Raw genomic sequence first — 17,142 nt, forward strand, 5'->3', positions numbered from 1 at the left:
GGAAGAAGAGTCTTACTTTTAGGTTATTCCTCTGGTAAATCCCATACTTCACATTTTGATTAAAAAATGCAGTTGTCCAGGACTAAGGAAAGTTTGTAGTTGATTTTATAGTTACACTAACAGCTTTGCACATGCAAAATTAGATTTGGATTTTTACATAAGACCACCGACATTTAAAACTTAAACTCACCAGCCTTGACACTGGACCATGTCTCATGAGGTCACTAACTCATATCAAAATCACCACATTGCCACAGCAGGCAAAAACTGTTGATAAAACTGTTTCATAGTATGACCATACCACTGCAGCAGCACTTTTGTATTGTTGATGATCTAGATTTCCCTGAAATATTATGACTGAATCTTTGACAGGAAATGAAGGCCAGTTTATACAGCCTAGTATGAATTTCTGAGATCCTAGAAACCTATTTTCTATTTAACTGTTGCCATTAGCCATGCCGAATATATCGCAACATTCAGGTAGGTAAGGGTAGAAAATACTTACTGTAATTGTTCTGATTCAAATGTTATAGCAGTCACGTTCCATAAATGATAATATCTGAGTGTGAAAACTTGTCTAAAATGTTCTTAATGGAACTGAGTGATGTTTGCCTGGGGAACAAGAATATCCTTCAATCACTGCTTGGCTAAACTGGAGTTTAAAGTTAAAAGCTAAACCTTGTAAGACTTAGCTGTTTAAAACTCAAATGCAAAAAAGCCTAATTTTTAGGTGTCTGTGCCTCTTCACAGAATCCAGAACCCAGAGCTCAGTGCCCCTATTAAAATCTCTGTTCAGTGTACTAAGAAAGGTAGGAATGGCTATTTTAAGTGGCTATTGGCTATTTAAATAGCTAACTGTAAGGCTATTTGAAGCAGCTAGCGCAACAAGCAGGAAGCCACTTAGAGCAAGCCAGGAGGAACAATGAACACACAGGTGTGTATGAACCGCTGCTACCTTTCACACTTTAGATGCTAGTTCAGGGCTTCACAAAAGTATCTTTTTCCCTGGTACACTCGACCCACAGTGCTTTCCTGGAAGGAATGTCCCACATTCTGTTTTTCAAAAGGGTGCAACAAAGATCATTCTTTTCTTTTACAGACATCCAGAGAGGAAATTGCTACATGTCTTTATACAACAGATTGATTGTTAGAAATTGACATTTCCTGTCAAAGATTCATCCATACTCTGGAGTGTTAAATTCAGTTTTCTTTTCAACCTAAGGGGATTCAAACTAGCATGCTATTTCCCCAAAGAATTACAGAAAGAACTGAAGGCTGTAATAATCTTGTTAGTGAGTAATGTGCAGAATGTGGTTCAAAACCTCACAGGGCAAAGCATATGAAATCTTATAGCAGAATTACCATTGTGTAACACTGATTTGAATATATTTAGTTTCAACATCACAACAGGAGCAACAAAGACCAAAAGATATACTACCATTGTGCTCTACTTCAGAGAAGAAAGCTATGTAAAAATGAGGAAGCATCTTAAAATAAAACCAAAAGAGATAGCTAAGAGAATTAAACCCTTCCCAGCATCATGGAAATTTCTTAAGGATACCATATAGCAAATACAGCAACAGTGCATATCACCTACTAAACAAGATTCGAAAAAGGAAAAAATAACACCAGCATGGCTCTTCAGCAAAGTAAAAAATAGTATTAGAAACCAGAAAGTATTTTTCAAAATGTTGTTGTACACAAATAAAGAAAATGAAAAGCCTTGTAAATGTTGACAGTTTAGATATAAAAAGTAGAACTGTGCATGCCAAGAAAGAGTTTGAGGAGCAAACAGTGGAAAGAGTAAAAACTAACAATAAAGGCTTCATCTAAAACCACAGCAGCAAAAAGTCCTCCAGGGTCTTGTAGAATCAGCGAGAAGGGTTGTGTCCTGGCACAGCAAGGGCCAGTGGCTCCCTAGGGCCAGGCATCTGGAGCCACAGGGGGATCCATCAGGGCAGGAGCCTCACCAGCCAGGTCTGTCCTACCACCCTCAGCCAGGGAGCAGGACAGGTTTGGGCAAGTGGAGTGGCCAGGAGGGTGATTGGCAGCCTGGGTCAGCTCACTGAGAACAAGGTCATTGAGAGGAGCTTTTCATAAATGTTGAGATGGAATTAGTGAGCTCTTAGACAAATATAGTCTCCTGGGGAAGAGCCAACATATTTTATGTAAGGGGAAGTCCTCCCTTACAAACACATCCAGTTGTGTATACCCAGTTGATTTAGGCTGCTTGAGTTTTCAATAGTTTCTCAACAGTCCTTCAACAAAGGATGATGTTCTAAGTGACTCTGAAGACATTATCTCAATGCTTGGTAGCAGCCAAAAAAGCAAACCAAATATTACAATTTGAAAAGAAATAAAGAACATTTCAGGCACATGAAGGACAAAAAGGTCATCAGGAGTAGTCAGCATGGCTTCGCCAATGGGAAGTCATGTTTGACCAACTTGATAAACTTCTGTGATGAAATGATTGGCTTGGCAGATGAGGGGAAAGCAGTGGATACTGTCTACCTTGACTTCAGTGAGGCCTTTGACACTGTCTCACATAAGATCATCACAGAGAAGCTGTTGAAGTATGAGCTGAATGAGCAGACAGTGATGTGGATTGAAAACTGGCTGAATGAGACACTGATCATTCCCCAGAAGCTGTCTGGGCATGGTCCTGGGCAACCAGTTCTAAGCAATTCAGCTTGAGCAGGGGGATTGGACAAGATGGCCTCCAGAGGTCCTCGCCAACCTCAACCGTTCTGTGATTCTGTAATTCTATGAACAAATACAAAATACCATTATGCTGTTGCATAAATCTATGGTATGGTTCACACACTGAATTTTGTGTGCATTCTGGCCTCCTCCTCTCAGAGAAATATATAGTCATACCCCACATGTTCATACAGAAAGTGAAAGTTAGGTGGGAAAATAGGTGGAAAACCGGTTTTTTAGTAAGATTTCATGGAGAGGCAGGGGATGTTTGCAAGGACTAAAGAAATGCACACAATTTAATTATGCTGGCTGTAAATGCAATGTGTAGGATGTAGAGACAGGAGCAAAATAATCAGTATTGTCAGCTTGAGGACATGCTTTCTTTTCCTTACTTCTTCATCTATTAGACTGAGCACTTACCATCACTGCATTTTTTTCTGTCTGAAGGGGCTGAGATCTTCTAAATTAGTAACCATTTCTAAAAAGAGAAAAGCCATCTTCTCCTTCAGCTGTGATCTTCCTTCTGCCACACCATTCTCTACATCATATATACTGTCTATTTAAACTTGTTTTCAAGTCCCTGTAATCAGGTCCCCCCAAATACATTAATTCTTAAGAGAAAATACGCTTTGTTATCTGTTATCATCCCTTTCAACTATAAGACTAAATGCCCCATGGAAATTTTTCAGTGTGAACATACGTGCTGCCTCCTTCTAAACAGTCACATTTTCATTGCTGTCACCTGCTTCCTCACATAAATCAGGGTTGATCAAATCAACCAAGGTTGAAGTTTGCAAAACCCATGTAATGAAAACATTAACAGAGCATAGTATTAACAATTGGCAACAGAACTCTGAAACAATGGATAGGGAAGTAAGGAACAGAGGGGTGTTATTTTAGAACTGGAAAAGATTCAGAGAAAGACAGCAAGGATTATGAAAGGTATGCTCAACTCCCATATAAGCAGACAATTCCATATGAAAAATGGGTGAGGATGAGACCCTTCAACCCGGGCAAGAGGTAGCTTACACAGGTGTAATAGAGGTCTACAAAATCAGGAGTGCCATAGAGAAGGTGGTTAGGGATGAACAATTCATTGTCTCTTCCAGCAAAAGAATTATGGGCCATCATATGAAGCTAGCAGGAATCAAATTCAAAACAAACAGAAGTAAATGGTTGTTCTCTGAATGGGTATCAGACCAGTGGAACAGTGTGCCAAAATCTATGCTAAGTGCAAGAAATGTACATAGATTCAAGGAGACACTGAACAAGAGCTTGAAAGAAAGATAAGCTGAAAAGTTAGTAAACAGACAAATCACATCAGGCTTATGAATTACTCTGACCTGAACATACCTGAAGGCTGGGAAGCATTTCAGGGAAATAGCGTATGTGCTTGTCCAGTTATTTTTCCTTAGGCATCCTGCCTTATGGTCATCACTACCTAGATGAACTTGGTTTGAATAAGTACACCCTTTTCTTCTATTAGTCTGGAGTTTTGCCAAAAGTATAGCAATCTGGTCTTCTCAAAAGTATTCATAGATTTATACGGAGACAGAGTCATTGCTGGTGTGGAGAGGAAAAGTCTGAAAACAGTCATCAAAGTGGAAAGGCTAAATGCACTGTAGTCCCAGCTAATACTGTGAATGTATGTCTGAGGTCACCTAACGTAAGATCTCTGCCATTGATTATAGTATCCCTGCAAGGAATTAATTCCTTTGTTTTACAGGTTGTCTGAAAACAATGCAGCTACAGAGGAGAGCGGAGCAAGAATTTGATCTTTCTACTCCAAGTCTCAAATTAAAGCGCTGCCTGGTGAATAACTGGGACATCCTGATTTATTTCTATTTGAAAGTCTTTTTTGAAAGTCTGTTTGAACTTTATTTAAAAAATCTATAGTCCATCATTCATGCCAGTGAAAAAGCCATCTGGAAAGAAGAGGGTATATTGAGTTTGCATGGCAAGGTTTTGGTAGCGGGGGGGGCTATAGGGACCCCGCGCTGGAGCAGGGCAAGAGTGAGGAGTCCTCCCCCTGAGGAGGAAGGAGCGGCAGAGACAACGTGTCATGATCTGACCCCAACCCCCATTCCCTGTCCCCCTGTGCCACCAGGGGGAAGAGGGAGAGAATTCAGGAGCGAGGCTGTGCCCGGGAAAGAGGGAGGCGTCGGGGGAAGGTGTTTTAAGATTTGGTTTTATTTCTTATTACCCTACTCTGACTTGACTGGTAATAAATTAAGTTAATTTTCCCCAAGCTGAGTCTGGTTTTGCCCATGATGGTAATTAGTGAGTGATCTCTCCCTGTCCTTATCTTGACTCATGAGCCTTTTGTTATATTTTCTCTCCCCTGTCCAGCTGAGGAGCGGAGTGATAGAGCGGCTTTGGTGGGCACCTGGTGTCCAGCCAGGGTCAACCCACCATGGAGGGGAGGACAAACAAATAAAGCAATTAACACTTAAGAAAATGCTATTGCTTTACAAAATATAATTTTATTATTACAGTTACTAATATTTCAATTTAAAACAATGGTTAAGGCCAGAGTCATCTATGCCAGCAGACATGAAGAACCATTAGAAACAGACAGTCATTTCACAAACCATGTTCTAATGCATCATGTTTCAGTGGACCACAGACTGTGTCAGAGACAACACAGACTCATCGGACATAGAAGTTAAATAGTTCAGGCTTATTAAATCTGATGAAGGGAACAAAATGAAGGAGAAGAGAAAATTAAAAAAAATTAAAATCCAACCTATAAACACTGGATTACATTAAGTTATGTATGTATGCTTATCTCCTCTGAGACATCTTGTAACTAGTGACAGCTACTTTAGGGAATTCACTTCTTTCAGTGGGAAGGGAAACCATTCCAATATATGTGTGCTTGCCTTACAAAGGCATCCAAATATACTACTAGCTACAACTATTTTAAAAGCAATTTTACAAATTTCCCCATCACCTAGTCATTTAAATTTAGGTAATGTTGTTCTGCAGTATGATATGTCCTCTTAGACTGAATCTTTCTTTCTAATCTGCTGTGCTTGGTAGGAATCTCCTGATTTAATAAGAGTGACACCTTGCATACAATAGGTTTTATAAACCACTTACTGACAGCCAAATATATCAGACCACTAATAATCACTTTAACCCAATCTGAAACAGTCTGCAGTTCCTTGTGAAAGACATGCAAACATGTTTCTGCATGTACACCACTAAAAACATCACAGATTAACTACTGGTGAATAAACATATTAAACTGAGGCCTGCTACTATTTTGATTACCCATACTAGACACGTTTTCCAAAAGATATCTGAAGTTACATCAGCATTTTAATAACACAGTCTAATGACCTCACTACTGTTTAGAGGAATTACCATGAAGAAAGGACCAGTGAAGTCAATTATTCCCACAAATAATTGCCTGTCTAATTTCAAGACAGTGGACATATAAATCCGGTAGTCTTAATTATGCTCCTATACCTTCCTTTACAGCTTTTAATATTATCAGCAGACAAAGCACAGAGTTAGGCATCTCGACGTTCAGGTTTCCTCTGTGTTCAACACAGAGACGCAGCAATTCATTCCACCCTGAACTGTGGGGAACAGCTCGCTGTATCCCTAACTCCCAAGCAGTTAAGTTAGATGTGTGCTCCGAGGAGAGGTGAGCCAGGCCCTGTAGGGAGAAACCTGTAGGGTCACACCTCTGAGCAAAGAGTCTGGGGTGACAAGTGGAAGGGCAGCAAAGAGGCCACTGAAATGAACATGAATTCTCTAGTTATTTGGCCGTCCAAGCTGTGCAGGAGTAACAGCATTACCGAAGGTACCTGGGTATAGAAACTACCACTGAGTTTTAATTACACAGTCACTTTATCGCCTGAAGGAAGATTTTCTCTTTTACTGGGTTTCATTCCAGAAGCAGAAAAACAGGTAGCCATCTTTTGCTCTCATCCCTATGTTTCTGACAACAGCATTCTGACAACAGCGAACTTATTCCTCACTAAATTTAACTGGTTTTCCACTGAACTTCAAAGTGCAACTATATTCCTCCATCATTTATTACTAGTCTGTTAACATATTTAAGGACATCTTCTAATTTCAAAATGCCACAAAGCTGTCCAAACAGTAAAATCCAGGGTAATATTTCAAGAATTATTAAAAATGAACTTTAAAACCTTAGAAGTGTTGTCAGGATCATTATACGGCTGATGAGAATTTTCCTGACTAAAGGTAAATTGCTCAAGTTTATTAGTTGCTGTATAAAAATATAATGGAATAAGTATCCATAGGTCAAGTGTTGTAAGAACAAAGTATGAGTTAGATGAGAAATAATGAATACTTACCAAATGTAAAACATAAAGCTATATTTTAGCTTGTATTTGTGCATGCATTTAGCTTTCTAATGAGCTCAATAACCTCTTCAAAAAATTTCAGCGATGGTAAATTTCTGTATGAAACCCTCAATTACTGATTTGCAAAATGTTATTATAATATCATTCCTAAAGAAAATTTCTTGTACAACCAATGTAGAGGTAAACTCAGAAATAACACAATGATAATATAAATGTTACTGTTTCAACATGAACAACACATCCCCACTCGCTGGGTAAATTTACATACTTTCCATATGGAGAGTGACAGACAACATTTTAATCATGAATAATCAAGTTAATCAAGTAAAATCTAAAGGTCATTTCGTACATTTATTCATTATGAAAGGGAAAATATCACATTAACCAAACTGAGAAACAGTGAAAAGGTTACATTTTTGGAATCGTGGTAAAAATATCTCAGATCCTGTAAACCTTTTCACTTTTCAGGTATCAGAAATGGTTAAATGTGCATGCACAGGTCATGCTCCCATGAGGTGCCCCCTAAATCTTCACTTGTATTTGAAGAATTTTGAACTTTAGCAATATTTGGATAGAGAAAAAAAATCCCACTGGACTCTGGATCAGATGTTATTAAAGATGATTCCCCCCAGGGGACTTTTAAAATTCAAATTTTAATTCTGAAAAGTGCCTTTCTGGGTCACAGAGAGAAAAAGAGAAAGAAATATTCACCAGAGCAAAGAAGGACAGGCCTCCTAAACCGCACAGGCGGTGAAGGACGGTACACTGTGTGGCCTTCTCTCACAAAGCTGCTGCCATGGGGTTTCCTGAAGTGCACAACCGGCCATTCGCAGAGCTGTTCAGGGCCTCACGCTATAGCACAGGGAGAGATGGGACGGTGAAAACAACTGCCCATGTCAGCAGGCTTGTGAAATGCCAGTCTTACTGTAAGGGTGCCGCAAGGGCCGGCGTCCCGCTGGGGCTGGGGTGCGGGGGGCACTGGGGCCTCCCCCGGAGACCGGCCGGGCAGGGCCTGGCAGCCAGGGCCCGTCCCGCGCCAGCCAGGAGCGGGGCAGCTGGGGCCACAGGGGCAGCCCCAGCCCCGGGCATCGCGCACCTGCCTGGGGACGGGGACGGGCCGAGGCCACGTCGGCCCGCGTGTGGGCCCGGCTTGGCAGGGCCCATGGCCAGGCACATGGCTGCGGGGTGGCAGAAGCTGTAGGTCAGGCGGGCCCAGGCGAGGGCCTCAGCCGAAAGCGGCTCCCCTAGGCCAGGGGCTGACGGTGACCATGGCCGCCCCGTAGCACCTAGGAGCCTCTCCCCGCACCGCCAGCTGTGCTCGCTTGGCCCAGGGCCCCGGGAGCCAAACCCCCAGGAGCGGGGATGCTCTCAGGCCCCTTACGGTTATTATTGGGTAAACTTCCCAGATTTTATAAGAGCTAAGAACACATCTTTAAAAAAGCATTTATATTTAAGTATGCTCTGTATTTTTCATAGGCACACCTGCAAAGGAGAAGCTGATTTACTTGAGTGCTAACGATTTTCAGTACCACCAGACTTTCTGAGTCAAAAAAAGAGTTGTTGGAGTAAAACTGCTAAGAAATGAAGCATCAGTCTAGGTTTCTCTGATGTATTAATAAAGTGCCTGCCTGGGTTCTCAGAGCACTTTTTCTTGGACCGACTGCTCCCTCTCATCTGGTCAGATCCTTCCCTCACCGTGTTTGTTTCATTGTGCTCCCTTGGGGCTCAACATATTTCCTTCCCTGGCAATGTCTATCTTCCCTGAAAATCCTTACAGTTACAATTCAGGGTAAAATAAAGCCAAGTGTACTTGAACACAAAGACAAAAAAATCAACAATAAATAACATCTAAACAAGCGGTACATTAAAATTGCTGCCAGAATTGCTAGACGGGTTTCTGAGTCTGATACATGGTAGCACCATGACGCAATAACCATTGTTCTAGCTTGGAATGAACTTGGGAATCAGAGACCTGCCCAAGTAAACAAAACAGTGCCAGAGCCTGGGCACAGTCCTACAATTATCTTAAATGTTAACACAGCCTCTGCATCGCTCGTGCCAACTAGCACTCTCCCAAGAGTTCCTGGCACCAGAGCGTTTCCAATAGGCAGTTTAGTTTTAGCCACCCATCTGGAGAATGCAGCCATGGAATAACCATAGCCCTTCTCATCAGTTTCAGTGCCAGAAGTCAGGCAGTGGAGACACTGTCTGGTACTCTGACTTATGAAAGGATCTGATATACAAGATCACCATTCAAGCTGTCCTACTGGATGGTCACCTTAAACTCTAAGTATGAGCAGCTTAAACAAGCTGCAAGATTTCTTTTATCAGATAGGTATTTAGCAACATAACTGTTCACACCTGCCTGGGTCCAGAGCACGAAATTCACCCAGTGGTCCATCTTTCACATTCTCCTGCCATGGTGTTCCTGTCTCGCACCCTGCCATAGCAGGGCTGCAGCTGCCTTCCTGGTCTGGACTCCATGTGCCAGTCATGATCTGACGTGAGGCAGAAAGGAAGCTACTGCATTGCACCTAAGGTGTCCTCTAACCCCTTTACGCAGTGCAGAGTCTGCCACAAAGCAGACTGCCGCCATGAACCATGGTCATCCAAAATATCTCAGGATGTCTACCTGTGACAAACCTCAGTACGGTAGTGCTCCTGTATTTTTTTTCTTTAGACTGGTTTTTTTTATTCCATTCTCTCATGTTTTTTGTCTGTTTTCTACTGTCTCTCCATTTGCTTCGTTTGTAGTTAACACTTGTTCAACCTTTAATAGCTATACCTTTACTCCTCTTTCTTTTCTCATTCTTTGCTATTTTACTCTCCCACCTGTGACATCACTCTCAGAACAATCCTTAGTTCTTCAGACACTCCACTTCTGCTTATTCTCATAAGTGTCTTATTGAATAATTGTCTCACTCTTTCCAAATAGGTACACAAAGCTGTTACTACCAGAAATCTAAGCAGACCTCAGACAGACTCCTCACTCCATCTTAAGATGTCTCTTATTGAACTGCTGCAAACGCCTCTTCCCCAACTTGTTACTGTATTTTGTACTACAAAACACTTTTCTGTTTGTTTCTTAAACTCTAACTGCCAACTTCCAAAATGCAATGTTAAAAAATATCACTACATCTCTACCACAAAGGCATTGTTCCGAGCAGCTAAAGGCTCATTTTTCTCCCAGTGATCAACTGAACACTTTCTATGGAATTCAGTGGTAAAAAGATTGACTTCCGTAAAAAATAACCTAGAATAATATGAAAGTATAATAATAGCAGAATAATCCTTTTTCTTTGCTGCTGTCATCTTCTTAATTATCTCCATTGATCTGTTAGCATATCTGATCAGTTTTTATTTCATGTCTTTCAGCATTCGTGACAAATTAACACATCACCTGACAAATCAGAGCACAGGAAATAAACACACTTGGTATGTACAACTGTTTCAAAGCAGAAGAAAAAGATGAGATACACACTCAAGTACTCTTCAGACACTGTATTTCTTCCAGCTTATTTGCTTTGACATTAACTGTACAAACAACGTCTTCTAAGCCTGAACAAACAAACCTCTTTTAACAGCACAACAGATATTGTTAGGAAGTCTAAGGAACATCTGAGATGATCTAGCTTGTTGCCTGTTTTGCTATATTATATTTTAAAATATGTTTGGCAAAGAAATTTAATATATAGATTCAAAAATCTGTCACTGAATATGCTAATCAACTTCTTCACATCATTGGTTTCAGTCATTTTCAGACATTTGAAGGTTTCAGTTTGAGGAATTTTAAACTCTAGTATGGTACCCCTCTCTCTCCATCAAAACTTACATACTAGTAGAAAAGTAAGTCACATACTTCAGTAAAACAATCTGTTACGGAATCATTCTGAGGTATTTTCTGCAGCAAGTGATGAGCAAAGGCAAAAACCACCTGTTTAAAACTCATGACAGACAAGAGAACAAGACAAAAGTCACACTTTTGCTGGATTTTGAAGCATACAAGACTGACAATTTTCCTGAAGGGGACTGAATTTGTCATGGAATAGAGAGGAGATTTAGGACAACATATGACAGTTTCTCTTGATAACAAATGTTGATAAACTTCTGTGTTCTGAAATCAAGCAAGTACTAGATGTCTCTACTAATGATAAATAGAATCTGGGAAAAAGGCATTTTCAAGAAATACATTTAAAACTGCAGATTGGATAGTCTGTTGTTATGTGTCCTGAAAACTCTTCCTCATGATGCTAATTGCAATTTTTTACTCAAGAGTTTTCCAGGAGAAGGCCCTGTGGTCTTTAAAGAACATCCAGCATAAAGATTGTTGGCACTACAACTTTACTACAGTTACATGTGCTCAAGAAAAGAGCTAACTCTTGACTACAAATAAATAAATAGAAATAAGAAATAAAAAGCCTACTGTGGATACTGTGTTGTATTGTAAGTGAAAGTCCTGGGACTGGTAAAACACTTATTTAAAAATATTATTGCATAGTGGTATCTCAATCTTTTAATCAATAACTGCATTTTGAAGTGAAATCCTCCCAGGCTGATGATTTTATAAAATGACCACAAGCCACGATCAAGAGTAAAATTGGAACATAATGTATTAACAACTGATGAATTACAAGAAGCTGCTTAAAAGAAATGCTGTAGGAAAAATCACATTCCAGGCTAACACTGAAAAACTTTTTTTTTCAGAAAATAATCTCTAATTTCACAAAAGAGAAACTTGCATAGCCTGTGAATAGGTTTTTCTATTTCTTTTCACAATCTTACAGCTACTCCGTCTCAAGGTCATGGAAAATTAAATTCAGACTCTCACAATCCCATCATTTTATAAAACTAGTCAGCTATGACAGCACTAACCATCAGCCCAAAAAAAAGCTAAGCTACTCAGTGGCTGTTGTGTGATATCTGATACCTGCAGTAGGTGAAGTGCAACAAGCAAGGATCTGTCTTTCAGTATGTGCTTAGGATATAAACAAAGAAACAAAAAGGATTTTTTTTTTTTTTTTACAAATTCCACTTCCTTTTTCATTCATTTTCATGTACTTACAGGTGTTTCAAACTTCCCAACATAATTTTTGTTACCAGAAGGGTATAATGATTGTCAGTTAAAGAAGCTGATCTGGACCATTGCAGTTTCACGAATTAAGGGTAACTACTGCTTTACATGTTCAAAATATTTGTTAACCCCAAACAAATATTAAATTATAAATGTAAAGTTTACCTGAAGCAAATATAAAATTATCAGAAGAAATTGCATGAGACAACTATTGTAATATTAATACAAGACAAAATGTGAAAAACTTGTTTGGTACTGTTATCCGATTTAGAGGAGACCTACCAAAACTGCATCTTCTTTTTAAATATCTGGGCATAAATTGTCTATGTGTTGCAGGAGAACTAAACCACAGATGTCTAATATGCATTAATATGAAGTTTTAGCACACTGAGCTAAAATATACACTGCAGAATCAAATGTATCTGGTGGATGACTTACCAGATGTCTTGATTATTAGCAGCTGTTTTGAATCTGTGGCTAACTCCATCTGTATGTATTAGTAACTCCATTTCTGACTGGCAGATTTTCAGAAATTAATTACTTTATCTATGCTCACTGCCATGCTGTAAATAATGGAAAGAACTTAAGAAAGATGCTTGAGAATCATTGCTGACAGGTCCATGAAAGCACCTAGTCAATGTGAAGTGGTGATTGGTTGGTTATATAATATAAAGCTCATCTCCACACATACAAAGGAGTGGGTGGGGAAACTCAAACAACGCCCTGCACCATCTACTTCCAGACCCATTACAGGAGGCATCAGTCCATCAAAGGCCCATTTCCACAAGCTTAGAAGAGCACAGGGGCACAAGGGCAGGGGGAACCCAAATATCCCAGTTAGAAAAACTTGCTCTGCCTCCCTCCAGGGGTGTCCCAGGAGAGCCTTGGCCCCATGGGCCATAAGGTGTCACCATGAGACAGTGGAAGGTGCTTTCCCACGTTATAGGATAGCAGTGAAGAGCATTTTGAGATTGTACAAGAGTTATTATGGGATGTTTGAGGGACAAACCAAAGGTGGAGAAATAGAGGGATCTAGGTGGTTTGGGTATGAACAAGCACAGGAATACAGAGGGAAAAATGGATAAAACAGGCTAGTCACATGTAAACAGGTTCTCAACAGTATGCCCATCAGGCCATGCCCTGCACTTGATCAGCGGTCTGCCTTGTCTTCTCATTAAACTCCATTTCTAACAGTTTTTCTGAGTGAGGGGGCTCTTTCTGCTGGTGCCTGTGTGTATGGAGGTCTGAGTGCCAGCAGCTGGTGTCAGATCACGCATCACAGGGCTTGTGTGTCTGCGGTGCCAGCAACCGGAACAGGTAAGAGTATGTGCGCCAGAGTGTGATCACTAGCAAATATCAAGCTGGGCTATCCAGAGAGTAGGGAAATGACCTGGGAGCCAGAAGTGTGAGTGTGTCACTCAGAGGGAGACAGCGGGAGTTCAGTACTGGCAGGACCAGAGTTTGTCCAGGCCAACTGCTGGGGACACTGGGGCTTGGGGTGGTCAACTGGGAGACCCATTTGGACATGTATGTTTGTCTCTGGGAGTGAGACAACTGGGGAGAGCAGGGACCAGCTACAAGGTAGTCATTGTGCATATTGTACATATACATTGTACACATATATACTTATATTTTCTGCTAACAGACCTTCATTCTAATTAGCCAGAGAGGGGACCAAGATGAGGCTTTTAGTGTTGTTTGATGTTTGCGTGAGTGCTGAGTGTTTTCTGTCTGGGCTGATCTGTGTGGCCAGTCGTGTATACCTGTGTAACTGTACTATGTACTGTGTGCGTATGTGGTTCCATTGGGAATACATGCTCAGCCTCACTACTGGTTGGACCTGGGGGAATGGAGCTGCAGCATCCTTGCCTCTTTCAGACTGCAGGATTCATCAGCCCCTACCAGTGACAAAACCAACGAGGTTGGAAATACGAAACTGGGATGTCATCTAATCTTTTAAATTTTATAATGCTGCAGAATAAGTCAGGGAATATCCACCTGTAGAATACTCGGTTCTAATATTAGGATTTCAGAAACAATGTGACAGACGTGGAAAAGGTAAGACACAAACAGTGAAACTGGCTATCTGATGGAAAGGCTTAAATAGGAGAAAAGTTAAAATCCAAGAGAATTTTCTCCAATAGGAGAAAAGTTAAAATCTACGACATTCAGACATGGGTGCAAATTAACTAGAAGGAACTTCCTAAAGTCATGAAAGTAAGGTTGGTTTTGTCGATGTCCTTTCTTAATTTAAGAAAAAGGGATATTCAGTTAAATTAAAACCATATCTAAAAGCAATAAATTAAAATGCTTTCTTACAGTGTGCATAATTCAGCAATGGTACTCATTGTCAAAAGTTAATAGTCAACACAAGGCAGATGGCTAAAGATGAATATCAGCTCAGTAAAATACTAGAAAGATTCAATTTGATATGAAGACTGAGACTATTCACAACCATGAATATTAAGTAGGATAAAAAATAGGAATTCAAGCCTTCATACCTAAAGTTATAAACCGATGACTAATTAGATATGATACAAAGAGAATGTCCTTCTAAACACATTTTTCTGTAATTGTCTGTTTATAGTATTTCTTGTATCTGGTAGTCTCTGCTGATGAAGGCATAACACTATAATTGAGTGATCCAGAAAGCATATTCAATATGACATTCTTAGGATCTATTTTAGCTTATCTAGTTTTTATTTATTTAAATTACCTTAGCAGTAGACAGCTGTCACAGCTGTCTCACCTATTAAAAAAGCAGATCACCCAGCTTTTGAAAAGTCTGGAATGGTTCTAATTTTTATTGCCAGTTTTGTTAATGCTGATGTTTTAAGCAGTGGGACATTATTCAGTTAACTAATTTTTTTCACAAATTTATATGTTTTACCATTATAAAGAACATTACAAAAGCAGATAGTTGTAACTAATTATGCAACATCTTTGCATAATTATATTTCTCATTAGCAGAATAAACCCCCTAAATAAGAAATGTGAGTTCTTTAAAATGTAGGATGGATCATATATCAAAGGCAGATCCTTTGTAATGTTGTTTGCCTCTTAAAGATAATACTAATCTTAACATAACAAGCCATATCTTCTCTCCACTGAGAGGATTTGTTTTTTCTTAGTTGGAAGTCTTTGTTCTGAATGCTTTATTATGGTGAAATGTACAGTAATGAATATGGCATTTCAGCATTGTTATTACACAGTAGATTACCCATTGTCTTCAAGTTGCTAAAAGTCCAGGAATCATATTGTTATTGTTCAAAGCATTTAAAATAGCATCTGCATGGTTTTTAATGAGCTGTGTTCTCTTTTAACTTGTTGTATATTTATTACAATGATGTGAATATACACTGGTGCTTCTTTTTCTGATTTAGTAAGTCTTCAGATGTGGAAGTCACACCTCTCAATGAAGTTTTCTTCATCTAATATTTTAGACAGTTGAAAAAAAAGCTCTTAACTTGCTAAAATGTTATGGTCTTCATTTTAAAAACTTTGATATTAGTTTAAGATATTACATAGAGTGGGGAAGTCCTAGGAAATTTAAAAGGGAAGGATTAACATTTCAACTCCAGGCTGAGAATTCTAGTTTGTGACTTTTTGATAGACATCAACTATTGACCTGTATGGTTTAAGCTTCAGTTATAAATGCACTTATTGACAAATGGTTTCTAACTACAGTGCTGCCTATCCTTCCAAATGCCAATTATGGTTGACAAAGCTAAAAGGTATACAGAACCTGAATTTCTTTCCCAGCCTTGGAGAATGGGAGGTCTCCACATTAGGGTCAAGAAATCAGACCAAAATCCCAAGGTTTGCCTTGTTCTCTTTGTAGCTTTTTCTTCAGTATACCAGTTCTGTGTGCACATATTTAGTGTCTGTGAAAGTTGCTGTAATTATATCTCTGGACACTGAAGTCCTTTTATGTAGTCACAAAGAAAACAAAGTGCAAGCAGCAGTCAAACACATTTTCCCTCTGGCACACTTCAAGCTTGACCTGACGATACACAAGTCTAGAGGTGATAAAATGCCATTCCCTATTCTCTTCTGAGATGATGCTGCTTGACTGCAATTTATAGAAAGGATGCAAATCAGGTCATCTTCGCAAAAGACACATCCCTACAAGCTTACAAAACAGTCAGAAACAGTAAGTGGTTCTGAAAAAGGAAATCCTATGTCCAGACAGGAATTGCAGAGAGCTCAGTACACAAAATAGTCATAACAAATTCTCTTTACTCAAATATGTGATCTAAATAGTCTATGTTCTAATCTTCTATGAAGTGCTTATACAGCTCACAACATATTGGACTTTTCTGCCACTGAAATCTTTAGAAAGATTTCACACAACATAAATGAAGAACTTAATCTGACTTTTCCTTAGCACTCACCTGGCCTCATCAGGAAAATAACCGACCTTCAAAATCCCTACTGTATTCAGCTACAGAAGCACTTCTGTAAATAGAGACCTTTGGTTATCATCATACTATAGCAAGAGACTTAGTTACAGCAAAGGATCTAGGCAACAGAAATGGGTGCCCATTAGCCTGGGCACCACACCAAGCCAATGTGTTTACAAAGCTTCTCATTTCTGAGGAAGCTCATTTGATTAAAAAGAGGTATCTTTAAATGGCACTGACATGTCTTGTGTAAACATGCTCTCTTTTTGCATGTGCATAGGAGTCTGTAGAAAATCCTATAGCTGTGAGTTCTCATCCTTTCATTTCCTGCTAAAAAATAGCAAGGAGAACTATTAACCATCTAGAACCATGGGAATTCATTGCGGATTGAGACTGAACAAGATACTTTCTCAGAACATCAATGAGATGAGGTTAATATGAGATGTATGTCAAGACAACTTAGTAGATTTCTTCTTTTTGTAAGTAATTTTAGACAGACCATCAGTCAAAGAAATTATTGTTCTGGTGTGAATATAATAGGGGACAAAAAGCAATTTAACTCTCTTCCTATCCTTCATTATTCCACATCTTACCCTGCCCTCCCATCATACTGACATAATTTGTA

The sequence above is a fragment of the Aquila chrysaetos genome, chromosome 5, assembly GCF_900496995.4.
Source record: "Aquila chrysaetos chrysaetos chromosome 5, bAquChr1.4, whole genome shotgun sequence".
Taxonomy (NCBI): domain Eukaryota; kingdom Metazoa; phylum Chordata; class Aves; order Accipitriformes; family Accipitridae; genus Aquila; species Aquila chrysaetos.